Source organism: Mastigoproctus giganteus, chromosome 9 (assembly GCF_048544385.1).
Source record: "Mastigoproctus giganteus isolate SK-2022 chromosome 9, ASM4854438v1, whole genome shotgun sequence".
Taxonomy (NCBI): Eukaryota; Metazoa; Arthropoda; class Arachnida; order Uropygi; family Thelyphonidae; genus Mastigoproctus; species Mastigoproctus giganteus.
The window spans coordinates 207,562,504-207,585,594 of NC_143583.1; positions in this window are offsets into that span (position 1 = coordinate 207,562,504).

Consider the following 23,091-nt stretch of genomic DNA (forward strand, 5'->3'; position numbering starts at 1 on the left):
TCGAAAACTGACAAAACGGTAGGTGCGCCGTCAATTTTTCCTTTATTTACAATTTTTCACACTACTGCTAGCATGCAGCGTCTTCACAGCTGAATTATATGCCATTAATTTAATTAGCTTTTAGTCAGATGATTGAACTTTCCATCTCATCTGCCATAACTCATAAGGAAGAATTTCTCATCTCTTCATTCTGTCTTGAAAAACATTCGTTCCCAGCTATTCTCCTGCAGCGCGTCCAGTCAGTTTTTTGCTGGATTCTCTGGCATTCCGGGAAAAGTGCTGACCTTGCCTCTAAACATCCTGAACCCACTCTCACAACAACCTTAACATCTCTTACACTGACTGTAAGTCTATCATTTGCAAAGAATGCTCCGATAAATGGTCACAGATCTGGAAAAGTAACACCAACAATAAACTTTACCAGATTAAGGAAGATCCAAAGTTGTGGCTTTTTAGCTTCCGACGAACCAGACGACAGGAAGTGGTACTGGCAAGACTCACAATTGGACACACTCTTCATACTCATCTCTTCCCATTATTGGGAGAAAACCCACCTCGGTGCCCATCCTGTCACGATCAATTTACAATTTGTCATTTTATGGTTGAATGTCCCTTACATTCAACCATCCGGCCAAACACTTTTCAGTCACTTCCATGTTGAACATCTCACATGATTTATGTGACTACTTGGGAAACGAAGAAAAGGTAGAGCAACTGTTAATTTATTTAAAACGTATTGGCCTATACAATAGCATATAACTTAACAGCTATGACAAAGACGAATAGATTAACAGTAGCCACTGGGAGAGGTGAAAGAGATTCTTGCACTGCTTCTATTGGAATGAGCAGAAGCCTGAAAAACAAGATGCAGAGTATTTCAGAGACTGCCGGGAGTCATTGCGGTACAAGTAAACACATGGGTTGTGTTAGGGTAGCTAAGAATAGAAACAGGTGCAGGTATACTTGCGTGTACACCAATGCTACGAGTTTAGTAAATAAATTTGATGAATTTGAGGTGTTGCTCAAAGTATCAAAGGCGGATATTGTTGGGATATCAGAGACGTGGTGTCACACAGATATAAGGGATGCAGAACTGCAATTTGGGGCGTACAACGTCTACAGAAAGGATAGACAGGATAGGAAGGGGGGAGGGGTTATGCTATTAGTTAAGAAACACATAAAAACCAAGGAAGTGAAGCCAGTCGACATCGCTGGACAGTGCAGTGTTGAGTCAGTTTGGTGTGACAAAAGCATTGGGAGATCAAAATTGAGAGTAGGAGTGTACTATAGGCCTAATGACTCTGATGAGTATAATAAGGAACTGTACAGGGAAATAGTGGGCCAGTAAATCAGAGAGTCTTATAATGGGAGATTTTAATTTCCCAGATATTGACTGGAATTTGGGGGCTGGTCACTCACACACTAGCAAAGCTTTTGTGGATTTATTGGATGATTGTTTCCTACATCAGCATGTTCAGGAGGCAACTAGAGGGAGGAATACTCTTGATTTGATTATCAGCAGTGATTCTTCATGCATTAAGAATCTGCAGATAAATGAACAACTAGGTGGCAGTGATCACAGTGTGCTGAAGTGGGATTTACTCAAAGAGGTAACTACCATTAGGGGTAAAGGGAAAGGTTATTGCTTTCGTAAAGGCGACTACGATGGACTGAGACAGTATTTAAATTCTATACAGTGGGACCAACTGATGATGTTACCAACAGCAAATTCAAAATGGGAAGCATTCAAGGAACTAATCTTGGAAGCTACCAGGCTTTACATACCAACTAAGAAATATCGTTCAAAGTTTAGGCCAAAATGGATGTCAGATGAACTAATGAGGCATATGGCAGAGAAGAAAAATGCATGGGATACATACAAATTAATGAGTGACACAGAAGCCTATGATAGATACAAGTTGATATGCAACCAAGTTACAAAGGAGGTTAGGCAGGCGAAGGCAGATTACGAGAAATCCTTGGCAAGGGATGCAAAGAAAAACAGCAAAGAGTTCTTTACTTAAGTAAACTCTAGAAGGAAGGGGATGAATCAGATTGGTCCACTTGATATTGATGGGTCAACTGTTGATGATCCTGCTCAGGTAGCTAACAAACTAAATGAATATTTTGCATCGACATTCACACATGAGGAGTTATTTATCGTGGGGAAAGCCAGAGGTGTATTCAACTCTAGCAGTAAGCTACAGAATCTTGAAATAACTGGGAGTAAAGTCGAGGAGAAATTGTTGAATATAAACACAAGAAAGGCACCCGGGGTGGATGGGATCTATTCAGTTATATTAAAACAGGCAGCAGAGGAAGTAAGCAAACCCTTAGCCATAATTATGAGAGCTTCCTTGGACTCAGGGGAGGTACCCACAGACTGGAGATGTGCAAATGTGACCCCAATTCACAAAGGAAGACAAAGGCTGACAGAAGGAATTATAGACCTGCGAGTTTAACTTCTGTTCCAGGAAAATTAATGGAGGAACTAGTTAAAGAAGCACTGCAAGATCATTTAGACAAGACTTCAGTTATAGCTCGGACGCAGCATGGTTTTGTTAAGGGGAAGTCTTTATGACCAATTTGTTTGGATACTATGATGCAGTCACAAAGGAACTGGATGCAGGGAATAACTTTGATATTATATACTTGGATCTTAGAAAGGCTTTTGATACTGTTGCACATGGAAGACTGCTGCACAAATTGGAGCAGTGTGACATTGGAGGCAAATTGCTGCTGTGGATAAAGGGGTGGCTGAGGGGGAGAAGACAGAGTGGTAATCAATGGACACTGCTCGTCGTGGACTAATGTTATTAGTGGAGTCCCTCAGGGCTCAGTGTTGGGTCCATTATTGTTCTCTGTATTCATAAATGATATTGATGATGGTATATCAAGCTTAATGTCGAAGTTTGCAGACGATACAAAGGTAGGCAGGGTTGTCAAGGATACTACTGACACTATGCTGCTGCAACAGGATCTGGAAAGGTTGAACAGATGGGCTGAGAGGTGGCAAATGAAGTTTAACATTGACAAATGTAAAGTACTACATATGGGAAACAGCAACCGCAGAGCAACGTATCAACTCTGTGGTACTACACTGACAGTGGTAGAGAATGAAAGGGACCTGGGGGTGGTTGTGCAGGCAGATATGAAGTTCTCTGAGCAGTGCAGATGGGCTGCAAGAGTAGCTCATGGTGTATTGTCAATGATATATAGGAAATTTTCTAGCAGGGATAAGGAGGTGATTATTTCCTTGTATAAGGCAATGGTCAGGCCTCACCTAGAGTACTGTACACATGTCTGGAGACCTCATTTCAAGAAGGATGTAGAGCTGCTGGAACGGGTACAGAGAAGGGCAACAAGATTAGTGAATGGAACAAAGGGGTGCTCTTACGAAGAAAGGCTTAAGTTTTGCAAATTACAGTGTCTGGAGACTAGGCACCGGCGAGGTGATCTGATAGAGGTGTATAAAGCCTTGAATGGTTTAAGCATGCTCAATGCTGATGGGATTCTTCCACTCGCTCAGAATAATTACCTGAGAAGGCATAAATTCAAATTGAGGAAAGACAGATGTAGGATAGACGTGCGGAAATTTGCCTTTAGCCAGCGGGTGGTTGGTTGGTGGAACAGACTTCCATCCCTTGTCGTGGAGGTTGATAGCCTAAATAAGTTTAAGGCTCAGCTGGACAGGTATTTTGAACGAACAGAGAGGTGAAGTGGAAGTGGTTTCTTCTTTTTTTTTTTTTGGCTGATGCTGCATAAGCTTGCTTTCTTGCATCAAATGCCTCTGCTAATGCTAATTTGGTTATGCAAATAAATTCTGAACAGACACCATTTGGCCTGAGTAGCACTTGTATCTTTAATCCCAACAATAACAACCAATATCAATGTTATTGGAGATGTTAATGGAGATAGGGGAGACTTCATTGCCCTCAGTTCATCACAGTTGGATTCAGTGGAAAACAAAGAAGTTATTTTGCAATTTCGCACTGAGCAGTTGTTCCCACGATAAGCTCTGACTCTCGTCACAAAATTTTAACTTTTGCACCTTTTTAAAATTCATATGATAATATACAATACAAGAAAATTATTATTACCATTGCATTAGTACTAATATAGGCAAATGCCAATATCTCTTACTAGATTCGCAGTAATCATCATCTGTAAAGAATATTGAGATCCGTCTTTCCACACACTTACAGAGATCCATAGAGTGACGATGAAGGCATTCATCAAGACACATCTGGAACCGTTTAAGAAGATGAAATCAAAGAAATGATCAATTATTAAACATTAAGTACCAATATCTATACTAGTATTAAAAAAACAAATCTGATATTTCATGGAAGTGGCAAAATAGAGGAAAAACTAAATTACGTAAATGGCGATAATTTATTCTGCTCATTCCAAGAATGAGGAAAGCTGGTTATTAGTTACACACAAAGGCAGTAATCCATACTTTAAAAAATGAAGCCATAATTTAAAAGACATACGAGAAGACGGTAGTGTGAGTTTCAAACCCCAATTCATCAGAGGTTCTAAAATTCTTTGCAGCGATGAGAAATTTAGTGGGTCAGCCTTTCATCATCGAACAACTAAAGAACAAGGTTTAAGAATGTGCTTTGTGTAGTAGGCAATGAAATCATTGCCCACATTCAATATTTCGAGACTAGCTTGGGAACTTTACAATCCAAAGCAACATGTGAGGATTGTAAGCACTAGAGTGAGAATACTGACTGAGATTCCTTGCATGTATTGCCGTTGAAATGAAATCCAGAATAATTACATTATTTCTAGGTCCAGAAAGGTCACTACATACTGATTCTCATCAAATGGATAATGACTTTTCTTTCTTCTCAAAAGACTAAAAAAAAGGGCTAAAACAGGCGAGGAATTTCTTGCTTGTTTTAAACCTTTTTCTAAAACGAGCACATGTTTACTTTATAAAAGATATTAGTATGGGCCCCGAGTGCTAAACGGCAGTTTCCGTGCAATTTTCTAGTGTTTCTCTAGGGAGAGTACTAGCTTTTCGAAACTTGCTCTGCTAGCGACGTTCTGATCTGGTCGCTTGGTCATCTCTCCTGTCTCAAGTGGCGGAGTATGAAACTTGGGCGGAAAGAGCTACTTCCCCAAGGGCTAAAAGGAGCAAACATGGAATTTGATAATTATCCTCCAATTGCGCCTCGACGTTAGAGCTTGTCGCATTATTAGTACGCCGACTCTTAAAGGCCTCGCTTCAAAGTCTATTTCAAAGACTAAAGAAAGGTATTCCCTCTGAGATCTTTGACATCCATCTTGATCTGGCCAACGATCCCAAAATAGGGAGAACGTATTGCAGACAAACTCGTCTGAATTTGGCAAGACGCATGGAATAACATCAGCAAAGAAACTATTACCAAACATTTCCTATCTTCTGTCGCCAAAACATACCCAAAGTCTCCCCCCTTGTTTTAACCGGGCTTCCAAGTAACAGGCCCCCAGTGCCAAGCGTTTCTAGTGATCAGGCGATTTCTCTGCGATTATAAAGCGATTTCTATAGTGATAGACATACAAAAATCTTGAGTTTAAAACAAATCCTCTATTGTATGTATATATATATATATATATATATATATAGTCGATGAAAAGTATCAGCGCAAAGGTACCTAAGAAAGGAAAGCCACCTTTCTTTTATTTATACCTTAGTCCTACTAACCACTGATATACTTCTGTGGCACCGCTCCCACCTCCTCACAGACAAAGCAAAGCGCAGTAGGACCAGACCATATCCACTATATGATGCTGAAGAATTTGACGACCAATCCCAAATGGCATTACTTGAATTGTATAACAAAATCTTCCTAGAAACCCAGTTTCCAGATAGTTGACATCGTGCAATAATTCTAGCCTTCCCAAAACCGGAAAAGGATATCTCTAACCCACACAACTACTGTCTAATTGCTTTAACAAGTTGCACAGGCAAAGTGATGGAAAAAATTATAAATGCTCGTTTAACATGGTTTTTAAACAGAAATAACCTCAATCCAGCACAGCATGTTTTCAGGAAAAATCGCTCAACACTAGACCCACTTATAAAATTAGAAAACAGTGTACGGAATGCCTTCATCCGAAAAGAACATCCCGTCATGATCTGTTTTGATATAGAAAAAGCTTATGATACGGCATGGCGTTATTGAATCCTTCGAAACCTATACCTCCTTGTGTTTGTCGGACATCTTCCTAAATATATCCAAAATTTCTTACAATATAGGACATTTCAAATTAGGTTGCAGACTACCCTTTCAAAGGTCTTCATTCCAGAAGAAGGCGTGCCTCAAGGGTCTGCGCTTAGCACTGCCCTTTTCGCTATTAAAATAAATATCACAACGGAGCATAATCCAAGAACCGTTGATGCAGCTTTATATGTTGACGATTTCAGTATTTCCTACCGCTCTCAGAATATGCGAAGTATAGAACGACAGTTACAAGGGACAATAAGCAAAATAAGCAAATGTGCTCAAACAAATGGTTTTCGGATTTCTACACAAAAAACATTTGCATGCATACACTTCTGTAGAAAACGAAACCCACACCCTAACACTGAACTGAGACCTGACGGACATATGATCCCAGTGGTACCAAGAATAACGTTCTCAGGACTTCTCTTCGATAAGAAATTAGCTTTCCTTGAACACATTAAACAACTCAGACTTTCGTTCTTCAAGTAATTAAACATATACAAAGTTCTTTCCGCAACAAATTGGGGGAACAGATCGATATACACTTCTTATACTTTATTGAACAATAATTCGTTCCGAGCTTCAAGGCCAACGACTATGCAACAGCTGTTTACGACTCGGCGAAACCAAGTGCACTCAGATGGTTTGATCTCATATAGCACAGTGCTCTCCGAATAGCACTTGGAGCTTTCCGAACTTCACCTATATGCAGAAGCTCATGAACCTTCACTACAGCTTAGACGACAGAATTCGTTATTACCCTATGCTGTCAAGATAAAAGCCATCACCGATCATCCAAATGGAGTGTTTCTGTTTCCATCTTACTGGGAAAACTTATACTGAGCCCACCCGCAAATGGAACCGACTTGCCAACATCCGTCTAAAAGATTTACTGTGAAGTTCAGAGTTTAATTATGACAGCATTGCTACTACGAATGCACAGATCATTCCATCATGTATTATCTGTTCAACCCGTATATTTACCTGTATTTTCAGTCCTGGTGGAAAACAAATCTGCATACAAAACCGTCTTCTCAGCAACATAAAACAAAGGCTGAGCAATGCAAATTAAATTTTAGCACAAGGCCATCCCTTCAATACAATCAATCTTTTACAGTTTTGGAGCTCCAGAACATTCTAAACAAATCAATAAATGGGACATCAGGTCCTGATGGGATTTACTATCTGGTTGCAACGCCTAGACAAAAAGGCATTAAATCCCCATTGCTTTTTCTGAATTGGATCTTCTCCGAAAGCTATCCTCGCTCATAGTTTCATTCAACAATGCTAGCTTTTTTTAAACCTGGAAAATATCAGACGAATCCATAGAACTAGACACTAATATCCCTTACTAGCTGCTTGAGCAAGATACAGAAAAGATGATACACAATAGACTTCTATGGTACATAGAATCCCACTCAATCATCAACTGCAATCAGTACGGCTTCTGCATAAACCGACCCACATAGACGTTATGGTAAAAACTGAATGTAACTTTCAGAAAGCATTTATCGGAAAAGAACATCTTGTCATGATAGGCCTGGATATTGAAAAAGCATTTTACACCACCCGGTGCTATGACATTGTGCAAAACCTATATACTATACAATATATAGGACTCCGGGATCGAATCCCAATGATCATATAAAATTATCATAAAAAAAATAGAAGTTTTCAAGTGATTTATCGAAATGCTGTTTCCCATTCTCTTGTCCAAAGAGGTGTGCCAAAGGGACCGATACTCAGTGCTACACTCTTTGCTATTACAATAAACAATTTACCGCAGAACATTTTGGGTAACGTAGACGTCTATCTTTATGCCGATAACCTTGCAATATCTTGCCATTCATGGAATATGCATTTCATTGAAAAACAATTGCAACTTTCCATTTTCCTGATAAGAGTTGCCCAATAAAACGAAATCGTTTTCATCCAGGACAGTACGCACTTTACTGTTCCATTCCGAGACCTGAATCAGTTGTGCATTACCTAAGTTAGTAGAAACTTGAATGTTCCCAACAAGTCTCCAGTTTTATTTGTCTTTAAGTCATGTGCTGGTTGCTTCACCGATCAGTGTTATCTACCAATGCACCAAGCTGTAATTTAATATCAGATCACTGTTTACGTTGATGACATAGGAAAGAGTCATCAGTTGAGTTTGGATTAGTAACTAGACTGTCCGCCTGGATACATATCGAACTCGTGACTTCTAGGGAGAATCATAAATGGCAATTTCATTCTGAATCATGATATCCTTTGGTCAACCATTCTACTTAAATATTGGTTATTACAAGATGAATGTGTAATTTAAATTGTGAATGTTACAGGAATTAAGCAGATAACAAAACTTAAATTACTACTGAAATTTAAATTTATAAAACAATTATTACAAGATTTAACTTTACAGGGAAGGAAAATTAAAATTTCAAATATTATAGAACTTTACGAAATTAAATTTAGAAGGAAATTTAATTTTGAAATTTTTCAAAACAAAAATGAAGTTCGTACTGTACGTATGTAAGCCCATAAGTGAGAGAGAGAAAAAATCTTGTTTCATTTCATTTACCTGTTGATTCATTGGGCGATCAAGTTCTACAGAGTTGTTGTCCATCCTGTATTTGGTACAGGTTGTGTCGTATGGAGAAGGAAGCAAATTTCTCTTTATCTGAAACAGATGTAAGCTTAGTAAAACATTCATATTAATTTATCTTATGTGCTGATTATATTTATAATATATAAAATTATCCTAAACACAGTTCTGATTAATAATTAATAATAATTATGAAGGTAATAAGCAATGAGTTTTATTTTACAAATGTTCATCCTCGAGAGTAGCACAGTTCATATAATCATCTTCCTCTTCATACTGTCGAGAATAGTATGAAGAAGAATTAACTCCCCATGACTAATGTAAGGCTTTTGCTCCCGGAAACTCGAGTTTTTCCTCCCAGTAAACAGGCAAATCGACCGCGCAGTCGAACAAGATAAAATTGCCCAGGGTGCCAAACAAAATCGGTAACTGAGAGTTTTTCAATGCGTTTTTCGCTGTGTTTCTTGTATATAAGATCGGTTATTCTCACCTTCTCCTATAAGATCGGTTATTCTCACCTTCTCCTATAAGATCGGTTATTCTCACCTTCGGCCCCTCGACTTTGGGCATACGTGGTGAGGGGATCTCTGTGACGCTTCTGGTTCTCCAGCATCACTTGGTGGCACTAACATCATTATGTTGTAGGCTAACATCATAGGAATCCGGCGTGTTTCACTATGCAGCAAAATTCAAAGGATAATCAAGCCACTCAACTTGGAATGGACTCTTCTCTCCCACATGGCAAAATGGTTGCAGAGCTCACATATCTACAAACCCATCAACAGGGATACGACTTTGCTCATTATTTACTGACTGGTAACTTGATTACCCCGTGGATTGCTGGAACAGGCTTCTATCTGTTGATGTGGAAGTTCATAGCTGAAATAAATTCAAGGAAGTACTGAGAGACTATTGGAGGGAATGGATAGGTGAAATGGAAGGTCCCCACAATGGGTAATGCTCATTAAAGTTTCCGAAGAGAGAGAAGGATGCTGGCACTTGAACTATAAAATTTCTAGTTCTTTTAGTGTGACACGACTGTTTGGCGGAAGGTAAATTGAAATGAGAGTTGGCATTATTCCAAAAGCCACAAGCACAGCAACAATTTCCAAGTAAGTCTGCAGAGTGTGCTGATTTTGCAGTATTCCTGCAGTATTCCTGCAGAGTGTGCAGCCCTCGATGTGCTGATTTTGCAGTATTCCTGACTTTTCTGTACATTGCGAAGTTTTTGATTGAGAGAGTTACCTGTGGTGTTAAATTGGTTTCTTGTAAATAAACACTCATTGGATTGTATCTATTAATCAGGTCATAAGTCGTCAGTATTAGCATGCTTGCTTCTACAATGGCCCCGAGTGCCAAGCGAGTGATCATAGCGATATTTCCAAAGTGATTTGAAAGCGTCTTTTCTCTAAGCGACAGATTGTAGAGATTGTTAAAACCTTCTTTATTTCAAGTTATTTAATTTTGGCTTTTTCTAAATAAAGAACTAAGCTTAGTATCAAGGAAGGAAAGACACCTTTCTTTTATATTTATATATATATAACCAATTTCTCTAACACACTAATCTCTTATCGCTTGGTCACTGGTGGCACCGCTCCTGCCTCCACGTGGCGGGACTGGTAGTCTGAGTATTAATCTAATACTCAGGGCGAAAAGGAGCAAATATGGATCCATTAATATCACCGACTGTAGAGCCTACGTGCTCGCATGAACTTGAGTCATCTCAAGCAAAAAGAATCAAAAAAGATGATTCTTCACAGGACATACCTGCTTTTCTAATTTTACACTCTTTATCAACGAAACCTCTTAGTAGCTTATCGCCATTTCTTGTGCAGAAAAGCATAGAGGCTGTAGCAGGTACTCCCAAAATTGTCAAACGCCTTCGCTCAGGAGATCTTCTTATAGAGACTTCCCATCCCAGTCATTCTAGACAACTCCTGAAGCAAACGACCTTCGGAGGCCTTCCCATTTCGGTAACCCCGCACAGAAGTTTAAACACCTCAAAGGGAGTCATCTCGGAATGGGACCTCCTTAATGTTTCTAAGGAAGAAATTGCCGAAGAACTGAAAGCACAACGTGTTGTCAGTGCTAAGAGAATTATGACCAAACAAGATGGTGTCCTTACACCCACAAGAAATGTCATCCTTACCTTCAGCAGTCCGAATCTCCCAGAATCTGTAAAAGCTGGCTACCTTTCCTGTAAGATCCGACCCTATATACCAAATCCACTTAGATGCTTTAAATGCCAGAAGTATGGTCATTCTCAAACAGCATGCCAAGGTAAGACAATCTGTCCCCTGTGTGTCTCATCAGACCATTCCCAAACTGAATGTACAGCAGCAACGCCAAAGTGTCCCAATTGCCAGGGTACTCACCCCGCATATTCTAGAACTTGCGAATTATGGAAAACGGGAAAGAAAATAATGAAGTACAAGGTAGAGAAAAATGTATCTTACCAAGAGGCACGTAAACAGATATTAAATGTGACGCCTGCCAAAACATATTCCAATGCAGTCAAAAACACTAAAGAATTTTCTACACAGACATATATTACTATTCCTCCTAAATTATCTCTTATTCAATGGGCTAGATCCATCCTTGAGGATGGTGAGACACTAACAGCAACAAAGACAGAGTCCATCAAATTCTACTAATACAAAGCCATCCAAGCCACAACAAGACGTTCCAAACTCAGGCACGTTATTAAAGGAGAAAGATGTTCATCGTACACAAAATAAGCCAACTGAACGAACCATGGAAATCGATGAGAAATTAGACAATGATGATGCTGTTTTCATGCTGACGATGAGATGGATATTACTCGCCCAGTCTTTCCAAAACGAGAGAAATATAAACAGGATCGAGGGAAAAACAAACGATCAGACCAATCCGTCTAACCTAAACCCAAGTAATGCAGAAAATTATACAATGGAATTGTAGAGGACTAAGAAGCAATCTTGACGAATTAAAATACCTAATGCACCAGCATGATCCTGCATGTATTTGTCTACAGGAAACTTATTTATCATCAAATTATAGCCCACACTTCTCACGGTATACGCTATATAGACGTGACAGATGTTCTGATTCTCCAGCAAGAGGAGGAGTAGCAATATTAGTTCGTAGTAATGTACCATCGAAACCCGTTCAGCTTTCCACTAATCTAGAAGCAGTAGCCGTTCGTATTGTTCTTGGGATTAATCTCACTCTTGTCTCCATTTATATTCCACCAAACGTTTCATGTTCCATTTCAGAACTTGATAATTTACTTTATCAACTACCCCAACCTATATGCATTCTAGGTGATCTAAATGCTCATCATCCATTGTGGGGTTCCCCGAACATGGATCGTAGAGGGAGGATGATCGAAACTCTACTTGATAACCATCACTTAACACTACTGAATACCGGTGTGCATACTTATATCCACTTGCCTACAGGTTCCAGTTCTGCTCTAGATCTGTCCATATGTTCCTCGTCCATGTATCCTAGTGTTGATTGGAAAGTATTAACTGACCTTCACAATAGTGATCACTTTCCTATAATTTGCAAAATACAGACGGATACAAACTATACATCTGACCAAAAAATTACATGGAATTTTCACCGAGCTAACTGGGAAAAATTTTCGAAAACAGTACAATTTGATAACCATTTGATTCTTACTGCATCTATTAATAATGCCACTAGACATCATCATCATCAGCCATTTTCAATCCACTGCAGGATGAAGGCCTCTCCAGCAACTTTCCAGTTGCTTCTGTTTTGAGCACTGGACATCCATTTACTACCCACAAACTCATGAATTTCATCTATCCATCTCCGCCTTTGTCTTCCAGGTTTTCTTCTAGCTCCTCTTGGATACCATTCTGTTATTTTCTTAGTCCATCTGTCATCATGTCTTCGAGCTATGTATCCTGCCCAAGACCATTTTAGTTCTTTAGTTTTGATAAGAATGTCCTTTACTTGAGTTTGTTGCCTAATCCATGTGTTTCTCTTCTTTTCTAACAGTCTTATTCCCAATATGATTCGTTCCATTCTTCGCTGTGTGGTTCTCAGCTTCTCTTCCATTCTTTTGGTGAGTGCCCAAGTTTCACTTCCATAAGTCATGGTGGGGAGTATACATTGGTCCATTATTTTACGTTTCAGACAAACTGGGATATTGCTCTTCAGTATGTGACTATATTTCCTGAATACTATCCATCCAAAATTTATTCTTCTCTTGACTTCCAGCCATTTATCATTATTACAGCTAATAACTTGTCCCAGATAAGTATATGACTCCAACTTTTCAATTACTGCTCCTTCAATCATTATGTCTCTTTCTGTGGCATACTTGTTTATCATTACTTTTGTTTTAGCCATATTCATCTGTATTCCAAAATCCTTACTAGCTGTGCATAACTGATTAAGATTTTCCTCTAATTGTTTGGGATCATGGCTTATGACCACAATGTCATCTGCAAATCGTAAATGGTTTAGGTACTCTCCGTTCACATTGACTCCTTTCTGCGACCAGTCTAATCTTCTGAAAGCTTCCTCAAGGGCAGCAGTAAACAGCTTAGGAGATATTGTGTCTCCTTGTCGAACTCCTTTCTCAATTTTAAATTTCCTACTGTCTTTGTCTAGTCTAATAAAGGAGGTAGCACCCTCGTATATTTTCTTCAAAATCATAATATATGGGGTATCAATGCCTTGTCTTTCCAGTGCCCGAAACATTGCCTTATGCTGTATGGAGTCAAATGCCTTTTCATAATCCACAAATGCCAGGCATAATGGTGTTTTATATTCATTTGCTTTCTCCATTAGCTGTGATATTACATGAAGGTGATCCATAGTTGAGAATCCTGTCCTAAAGCCAGCTTCCTCTTTCGGTTGATTCTCATCCAGTATTCTTTCTAATCTGTTAGTAATGACCCTTGTGAACAACTTGTAGATGTGGGATAACAAGCTAATTGGTCTATAATATTAGTCCAATTGGTCTAATTGGTCTACTTGAAGCTGCTACCAGCGCAATACCGAAAGTTAACCTTACGAAACAAAGGTATAATAATTGGTGGACAAGGGACTGCTATCTTGCCAAAAGGAAACAAAACAAAGCTTGGAACACTTTTCGCCGAAATGCTACAATAGAGAACCTTATAAACTATAAACGGCTGAAAGCTGAAGCACGCCGAATTCGTCGAAAAGCTAAACAGGATGCATGGATTCGATTCAGTTCTACCATCTGCAGAAACACTGACCCCAGAATAATTTGGAGAAAGATCCGCATTCTCAGTGGAAAGTGTCAACAAACCAAAGCCCCAATCCTGTCCTGGAAAGGAACAGATATTTCTTCTCCCACTGATATTTCAGAGGCTTTAGCAGAAACATTTGCAGTCACTTCATCATCTCAATCTTATGAAGACTCATTTAGACGCAAAAAAATTTCCATGGAAAAATATAACATTAACTTTGTTACAAAACAATCTTATTCTTATAACCTTCCGTTCACTATGAATGAACTCAACGAAGCTCTAGAAAATTCTAAAAATAGTTCTGCTGGACCAGATGGCATTTTCTATATAATGCTTCGCCACCTTAGCTCAAACTCAAAATCTATACTACTGAAATATTACAATAGAATCTTTGAGGAGAATGTTTACCCTGAGACATGGCATCAGTCAGTTGTGGTAGCCATAGCGAAACCTGGGAAAGATGCTTCCTCCCCCAATAGTTATCGTCCTATATCTTTGACCAGCTGTTTAGGAAAGATAATAGAAAAGATGGTTCACAAGAGACTTGTCTGGATTGTTGAAGACCAAGATGCTATATCATGCCATCAATTTGGTTTCCGCCATAACAGGAGTACAACTGATGTGCACATCAAGGTTGAAGCTCACATTCGAAATGCTTTTCTTAAAAAACAGCACATGGTAATGATAACTTTCGATATTACCAAAGCATTCGATACAACCTGGAGATATGGAATCCTCCAAGACTTATACAAACTTGGACTGAGAGGTAACCTGCCTAGATTCATTCAGAATTTTCTTCACCTCAGGACCTTTCAAGTAAGATTCCAGAATGAGCTATCCAAAATTCACACACAAGAAGGAGTACCTCAGGGATCGATTTTAAGTGCCACACTCTTTGCTTTACGTACCAGTAGCATTACAAGAGACATCCCAGCCACAGTAGAAGTTTATATGTATGCAGACGATCTTGCTATTTCCTGTCAATCATCCAACATGGCTACCATTGAAAGACAACTACAGATAGCAATAAACAAAATTGTAACTTGGACAGAAAGCAACGGCTATCAATTAACCGAGGGGAAAACAGCAGCAATACACTTCTGTAAATTACGATCACTTCATCCGGAACCTGTATTAAAACTGAAAGGCAGAGGAATACCGATGACAGATTCCATAAGATTATTGGGTCTGAATTTAGACACCAAATTAAATTTTCGTAAACATGTGACCTATCTACGAACTACGTGCCTCCAGAAACTAAACATCCTTCGTGCAGTATCCTCAACATCTTGGGGTGCTGACAGACAGTCATTGCTGAATTTGTATCGTGCTCTAATCCGGTCACGATTAGACTATGGAGCTATAGTATATGCATCAGCTAAAAACAGCATCTTACGCTCTGTGAACACCATTCAACACAGCGCCCTTCGATCAGCATTAGGCGCTTACAGAACCTCGCCTGTAAAAAAGCTTGTATATAGAAGCACACGACCCTCCGCTTTATCTTAGAAGACAACGCCTACTCTGCCAATATGCTGCCAAAATAAGAAGCTTTCCAACTCACCCTTGTTGGGTATACCTCAACCAACCTTTATGGCCAACACTTTATGAATCTAAGCCTAATGAACCCAGACCTGCTGGGATTCGTCTTCAAGAAATAATAAAAAAGTGGAAGCTCGATCTCAATAAAATTGCGGAAAATGAAAATATGCCTTTACCCCCCATGGAATAGACATCACATAAACATTGATCTTTATTTTGCTCAGTGGTCAAAAGATACCATTCCACCATGTAATATCCGACAGTTGTATGCCAACTATACTTCGCAACACACTGGGAAACTCATAATCTATACGGATGGATCTAAGAGCCAATCACATGTAGGTGCAGCAGCCGTGCTCCCATCGCATGTAATTTCAAAATCCCTTCCAGTTGAGTGCAGCATTCCATCTGCAGAACTATATGCTATACAGCTTGCATTAAGTGAAATATGTCAACAGTCGTCCCTCTCTGTCTTAATTTACTCGGATTCACTCAGTGCTATTTCAGCCATACAGGGTAAACGACATTCTCATCATCCTTTCCCACAAGAAATTGACTTTCTAATCAACATATGTCAAAAGAAACAATCTGATATAACTCTTTGCTGGATCCCAGGACACTGCGGAATAGAAGGCAATGAAAAAGCAGACATTGCAGCTAAGGCAGCATCAGAACTGCCAAATAAAACAATGATAGTTCCACACACTGATTTTAGTCCAATCATTATTAGAGAAAGTGAAAATGAATGGGCTGAAATATGGAAAAATGAAATCAACGATAAACTGCAGGAAATAAAACCTAATCCAGAAATATGGAATTCCAGCATCAGAGAGAGTCGCAGAGAAGAAGTAATACTTGCCAGACTGAGAATTGGCCATACTCATCTTACTCATTTTCATCTATTGGCAAATAAAAATCCCCCACTCTGTGTCCAATGCCAAGTTCAGCTTTCCGTAAAACACATTCTTTTGGTATGCCCTCGATTCAGAAATTCCAGATTGCTTTGTTTTCAGAGTTCATGCAATAACCAGAATCCAGTTACCCTTCAACAGATCTTAGACAATTCTGCGAATATAGAGGAATTGCTTAATTTTATTCGGCAAATCAGATTCGACAAACAAATCTAAAAAAAAAAAAAAAAATTTGACTTACATCAAAACTTGGAAAAGACACATCTTGGCCATTGATGCCCTTGTGTCTTTAAACCCTTAATCAACAACAACAAGCTTCTACAATTCCCTTGAAGTATGCGCTGCATTAAACGGTTTTTGGAGGGTTTTTTTTTTTGCGTAGGTTATTTGTATCGTTCAGTTTTATGTCTATCTTTTATTGGGAATACCGGTCGCTGTGTATCCATGTCATTCTTCTGAATGAAGATGTAATATAGTTTCATCTGTTTTAGCCTTGTTGTCAATATCCACATGTATGGGGGGATTGTTTCTTGGTCAGGACATGATCCGTTGGTTCTGATTTGTCTGCTTTTTTAGTAGTTGCAGGTACACTAGGTGGAACTGAAATTGGAGTATTACTTCCTTGTTCTTTTAGACTTTGTTTGGCTGGTTGCCGCTTAGCATTAAGCACGGACCTGGCCCACTCGGCAATTAAAGTGTTTGGAGGGATTGTGATGTCAGTCTGGGTAGCAACAGAAACACTCTGAGCATTTCGGCATAAACTGCATGATGTGCTTTTTGGCTTCCTGGTATGTTACTTTGTTTTCTGGTTTGTATTTTTTCTCCACTTTCCACATTTGACAATTTTTTTTTAAATTACCTTTGCAACTGTGACAGGTGAAGGAGTTTACAGTACAGTCAGCTTGGGTGTGTTCTGTTGAGCCACGGAATGCTACCTGGGAGGGTCTATATTTTTGGCACTGATAAGTGGCAAACGTCCACGGTATATATGGACTTACAACAATTCAGATTACTCTGCTTTAATTGTTGGTAAATTTAGGGTACTGAAAGGCAGTATTGTGTTCCGCGTAGGCGATAATTCCCCATCTTTCCGGTTTAATATTCTCTTTGCTTGTTCAGACAACTCTTGCACATTTTCTTCCTTTGAGATGTTAATGAGGTCCTACTCTGCTATAATTCCTTTGGATGTATTCAGAGTGGCAAGTGGTGCTACTTTCACAGGTGTTGTTCCAAAGGTAGTCAGTTTCATTAATGTTTCTGAATGTTACGGTTTTATCGTTTCTACGCGGATCTCCAGACTGTAGACATTTTACCATCTTTGGTGTTCCTGCAACATTTTCCAAGAATTTCTGAGTTAGAAATGGGGATAATTTGTTCACAAAATAGTCCAACAATGAATTTATAAGGAGAAAGGCTGGTTGATCTCGTTGATATGGATCTTTTTTTTTTTTTGTTTTTTATTTTGGTAACAGTGAAGATCAGGTTGGTCCGTATCGGTAGATGATCTCAATGGATCAAGTGGAGGAAAAGTTTCTTTCTCCATTTAAACTTCTTTTGTCCTTGAGGGTTGTTTACTACCCAGGTTACAGGTAGTAAACAGCACTCAACCACTCGTGGCCAAGTGGTTATTAGATTAGTTGGGTTACTAACTCTTAATAAAAATAAAAAGAACGCTGTCTTTCCTGACAACTTACTACTTGTAAGATAGTCTATTGTGCTTCTTGAAAGAACTTAAGAGAAACTAACAGGAAACGTAAAGAGAAGAGTGATTCCTTTAAAGGAGAACGCTTTAGATCGCTTTGCAGAGCTCAGAAACCGCTTGGCACCCTGGGCTTGGGGGTTGTATTTCTGATAAGTGCATAAAAATTAAATTAAACTGGCGGGGTGAGAGAGAGTGAGGGATTTTAGTTTTTTGGCAAATGACCAACTACGGTCATGATGCACTAAGCCAAATGTTTATATATATAGCTCGGAGATTAAAATCGTGCATGTGCAGTGCACATCAATTCATTTAATCATTAGTTTAAAATATCTTTAAAGGTAAAACATCTAAGAGTTGGAAACAAAATACTAATATAGTGATTAGTTTGTGTATGTATATACACACACATCAATTTACCGATACCAGTACGATTTACCGAAAAATAACTTATCGAAAACAGTCTTTGAACAATCACTCTAATATCGTAAATATAATATTAATAAAATACTAGGAGTTCTGCCCCCGGCTCGCTTTGCTCACCAACCACCGCGCACGCTTTTCAGCGAAATATGTAGAGGTATGACGGAGTAAGTCAAATCTTTTCTACGTAAAAGACACTGTCGAAACGTACTGATCGATATCTAATCAGGAAATTACCAATGTAATTATTTACTTGTGCATTTGTACTGCGCGACATTCTCAAGGTCGAATAAATATCATTATGTAATTATTTACTTGCGTTTGCATAGGTCACTTAGAAAAAGGCCTGGTAAAAATTCGGATCTTAGGTACCACTCCATACATCGACTAAAAATCAAGAAGAAATCAGTGATTGGCAGGTGTAACTCACTGTTTAGCCCCGCCCCCTTTCGAGGTTGACATGCCTAGGGTGTTTATCCCCCAATTGCAGTTATTTTAAAATCGGGGACTCGTTTTCCCATTTTAAGCAGCGAGATGTGGGGGCTAAACACCCTACCCATTAATATACAAAAAACGTTAATGGAACATCAAATTTTAGACCGTGAAGCAAGTGCACGAGTTTGGTGAAATTTATGGAGGCAGTTGTCAATAATTAATTGCATTTGTAGCGACGCAATTGCCTCGCCCTCTTTTTCCATTGGCTCGAATAAATATCACCAGGAGGAAAACTTTTTTAATGTATAGAGAGATAATAGGAATGGAAATGGCTTCAAGATATAAATTTCACTAGGCAACGTGAGACAGTGCCTGAGGAGATTTCGTGACATTCGTTCTAAGAAACTGAACATTGGAAATTAGGAAAAAAAAAAAAAAAAAAAAGTATTTAATCAACAGTGTAAGTGCTACAATGTATTTCCACAAGAAGACTAACCTTATTGGAGTGCCTTGGTGAGAAACCTTTGCTTTTCTTTTGGGATTTACGCCAGATACTAGCGTTATTCTCTGTTTTCCTTTGTTTGCGAGACTGTATGGTCACCATGCGGCTGGCGAAGGGAAAATAGAGAAGTGCTCCGGTATAACGCGGCTGCCGCGCTAGGATCTGGCCCTTGACTGGGAAAGGATCCCCCAAATAGTGTGTACCCTGGGCTGAACGAGAGCCCCAACTTTCTTGCGACTGAGTTAACCTTTAAATTACAAACTATGCGTTCAGTGACTGCCCTCCCCCCCCCCCTCTCTGCCATAAACTTTCATGGTGAAGTGGAACTTCTCTCTCGTGCATTTCCCAACTTTTTTGATCTTTTCATCTGACCATCATCTTTAGCGTCCTCAGAAACCGCTAAGGAAAAATTTCCCATCATCCTAGGGGAATTTCTACCCTCGGCTGTTTCCCCCCATGTGTTTCGGTGGGGGAAGGAAAAACACACACATAGTAGTATACTTCTCCAAATTAACGTACGGACTCGTGTGAGGCATCTTTCAGCGACTCCCGAAGAGACCTGTGTAGGAAAACAGCAGCACCTCGATAAACCAGAAAATTCCGATTATCCGGAAAACAAATAAAATGCATGAAAACGACATGGAAGTCATTGAGATTGGTACCCTCAGCCAAACTGAAGAGAAACAGGAAGAGGCCGAGGATCATAGACCAATTGCCAAAAGAAAAAACAAAAATGGAACAGTACCAAAATCTGACCGGAAAACCCGGAGCACCAGCCAAATAAAGGATCAGCATGACCACCCAGGAGGGACAGATGACCAACCCAAGCCTTCAGAAAATGCTAAACTCGATCCAACACTACCAAAGGGAACCGTTCCAGAGCAAACATTACTGCTGCGAACGGCCTTAGAAAATCTGATGAAGGAAAACTGCAGCAAAATAACATCCGTACTACGAGCAGAAATCGTACACCAATGGAATAAACTCGAAGCCATCTTAATGAACACATTCGGCCAACTACAGAAGGCAGAGGCAATATTGGAAGCACGAAACATGGATGGAGACAAACAAATGCTACAGCGCGCTCCGTCGTATGCACAAGCGCTGAGGACACCAGCAAGTGACTCGATAGTGGCCGGCAAAGCACCCGAACCCGAAAGAAAGATCCTACCTAAACAACCACACTTAGTGGTCCTACGACCAACAAAACCCCACGACAACCAGTCCAGTGAACAACTCAAATCCCAAATAATGACTAACCTAAACGAAGAATTTAAAACAACAAGAATAAAGGCCGTAAGGAAAACAAGGAATGTCGGACTACTGATAGAAACGGAAACAAGAGAGGAAGCACAAAGAATAATAGAAAATCCGAAAATACCTGAACTAGGACTAACCGCTGCTGCGCCCAAAAACAGAGGCCCTTCAATCGTAATATATGACCTGGCCAAAGACCTTACCCCAGATCACCTATCAGAGGAGCTATTCCAAAGAAATCTACAGGCCATTTTTCCGGACAGGAATAAGGAAGACCTAGTGACGCCCAAGTACATAACCAAGTCAAGAGACGGAAGCCGCCAAAACTGGGTTGTCGAGCTCGCGCCCATGGCATGGAGGGCTTTAAGCACCCAGAACAGAATCTATGTTAACTGGGGCAGTCACCGCTTTCGGGAGCATGTGACTGTGCCCAAATGCTACAGGTGCTGCAAATTTGGGCATACAACCCACACATGCACCCAGACAATTCCCACGTGCGGGCATTGTTCGGCAAAAGGTCACGCCTTCCGTGACTGCCCAAACAAAAACACCGACCCAACCTGTGCAAACTGCAAGAGTTTAAAGTTAGATAGCGCGCATTCAATCAGAGATGGTCAATGTCCTACATACCTGAAAGCAAAGAGTTTATTCCAATCAAGACTCAACTATGGGAACACATCCTAAAAAATATAACATCACAGAGGTTAAATTCATGCAGATAAATGCACATAGAGCCAAGGCGGTCGCCGACCAAATCCGCAAGAAGGCGGAAGAAGAAAACATTGATGTAGTAATATTACAAGAACCATATGTACATATGAAGGCTGTCAGGGGCTATCCCATAACATACTGCTATGAGTACTTTTTTTTTTTTTATTAATTAATCTTTTAATTTTAATTAATATTTTAATTTTTTAATTTTAATTAATTTTTTAAAAATTAATCTTTATAATTCCGGCGAGGTTATCTCTGCCGTTTGTTAACCCCTGGCATGGTGCCGTGAAGGGTATTGTATGGTCGTGGTACCTGCGTGTACCGATGTACTGTACAATAAAGATCTTATTTATTTATTTATTTATACAAAGTAGTCCAAACGGGGGATGACACCCCATGGGCAGCGATTTTGGTAAGAAACCCAGATATAACGGTGACCAAAATCACTCAGCTATGCACTTCTTGGGCCGCATGTGCCCAACTCACTACGGCCTTGGGCGCGTTTTATGTCATAGCCCTTTACTGCCGTCCGGGTGAGGACATCGACTTCGCAGTAAGGTACCTAAGTCTGGCTAGTGATATGCTCCCAAACGCAAAAATCATCGTGGGAGCAGACGTTAACTGCCGGTCGCCAATGTGGCACAGCCATACTCCAGATAGACAGGGTACCAGAAACGGGACCAAGTTGGAAGAGTTCCTGGCAACCTCAACACTAACTGTACTAAACTTACCCAACAATCTGCCTACATTCTGCAACACATTATGGGAGGCCACTATAGACGTTACCATGGCAACGAGGAATGCTGCCAACAACATTTCCAAATGGACCGTCCGTGAGGCTTGGACAACGTCTGATCATCGCGCCATTACGTTCAGTCTAAACAAATCACTGGCCACAGTACCTGTGAACAGACAAACTGCCCATAGATATGCCATAGCAAAGGCAGACTGGGAACTCTTCCAGACCACCCTACGGAATAGCATACAACAACGACAGAGAGAACTCCAACGTATCGAGGACCCAAGAATCCTCCAAATTAAAACGACTGAAATCATAAAACAAGCCAGCGACACAGCCATCAGGAAGAAAAATCCAACACCAGGGAAAGTGCCCTGGTGGAATCAAAACCTCCAGCGACTCAGGAAGGAGGCACAGGAAAGAAGAAAGGCCTTCCAGCGAGCCAGACGCTCCTGGCCGATGGCGGAAATTGAAACCCTACGACAGAGCTACAAAGAGGCAAGAAACGCCTATACAGCACAAATTAGAGAAAGCAAAAACCAATCCTGGGAGCGCCTGGTCTCCACCACTGGAAACAAGGACCCTTGGGGACTTGTATACAAGATCGTCACCAACAAACTTCCCAGAGGGGAAGTAGTTGAAGCCACTAAAACACCTGAAGGAAACTTGACTATCACTTGGGAACACACCATCAACAATATCCTTGACGCTGCCTTTCATCCAGAGATACAAACAATGACAACAGAACAGAGCCGAGTTTGCCAAGCCAACGAGACTCATCAAACGGCAACAAAAGAGCACCCTTTCACCATGGAAGAGAT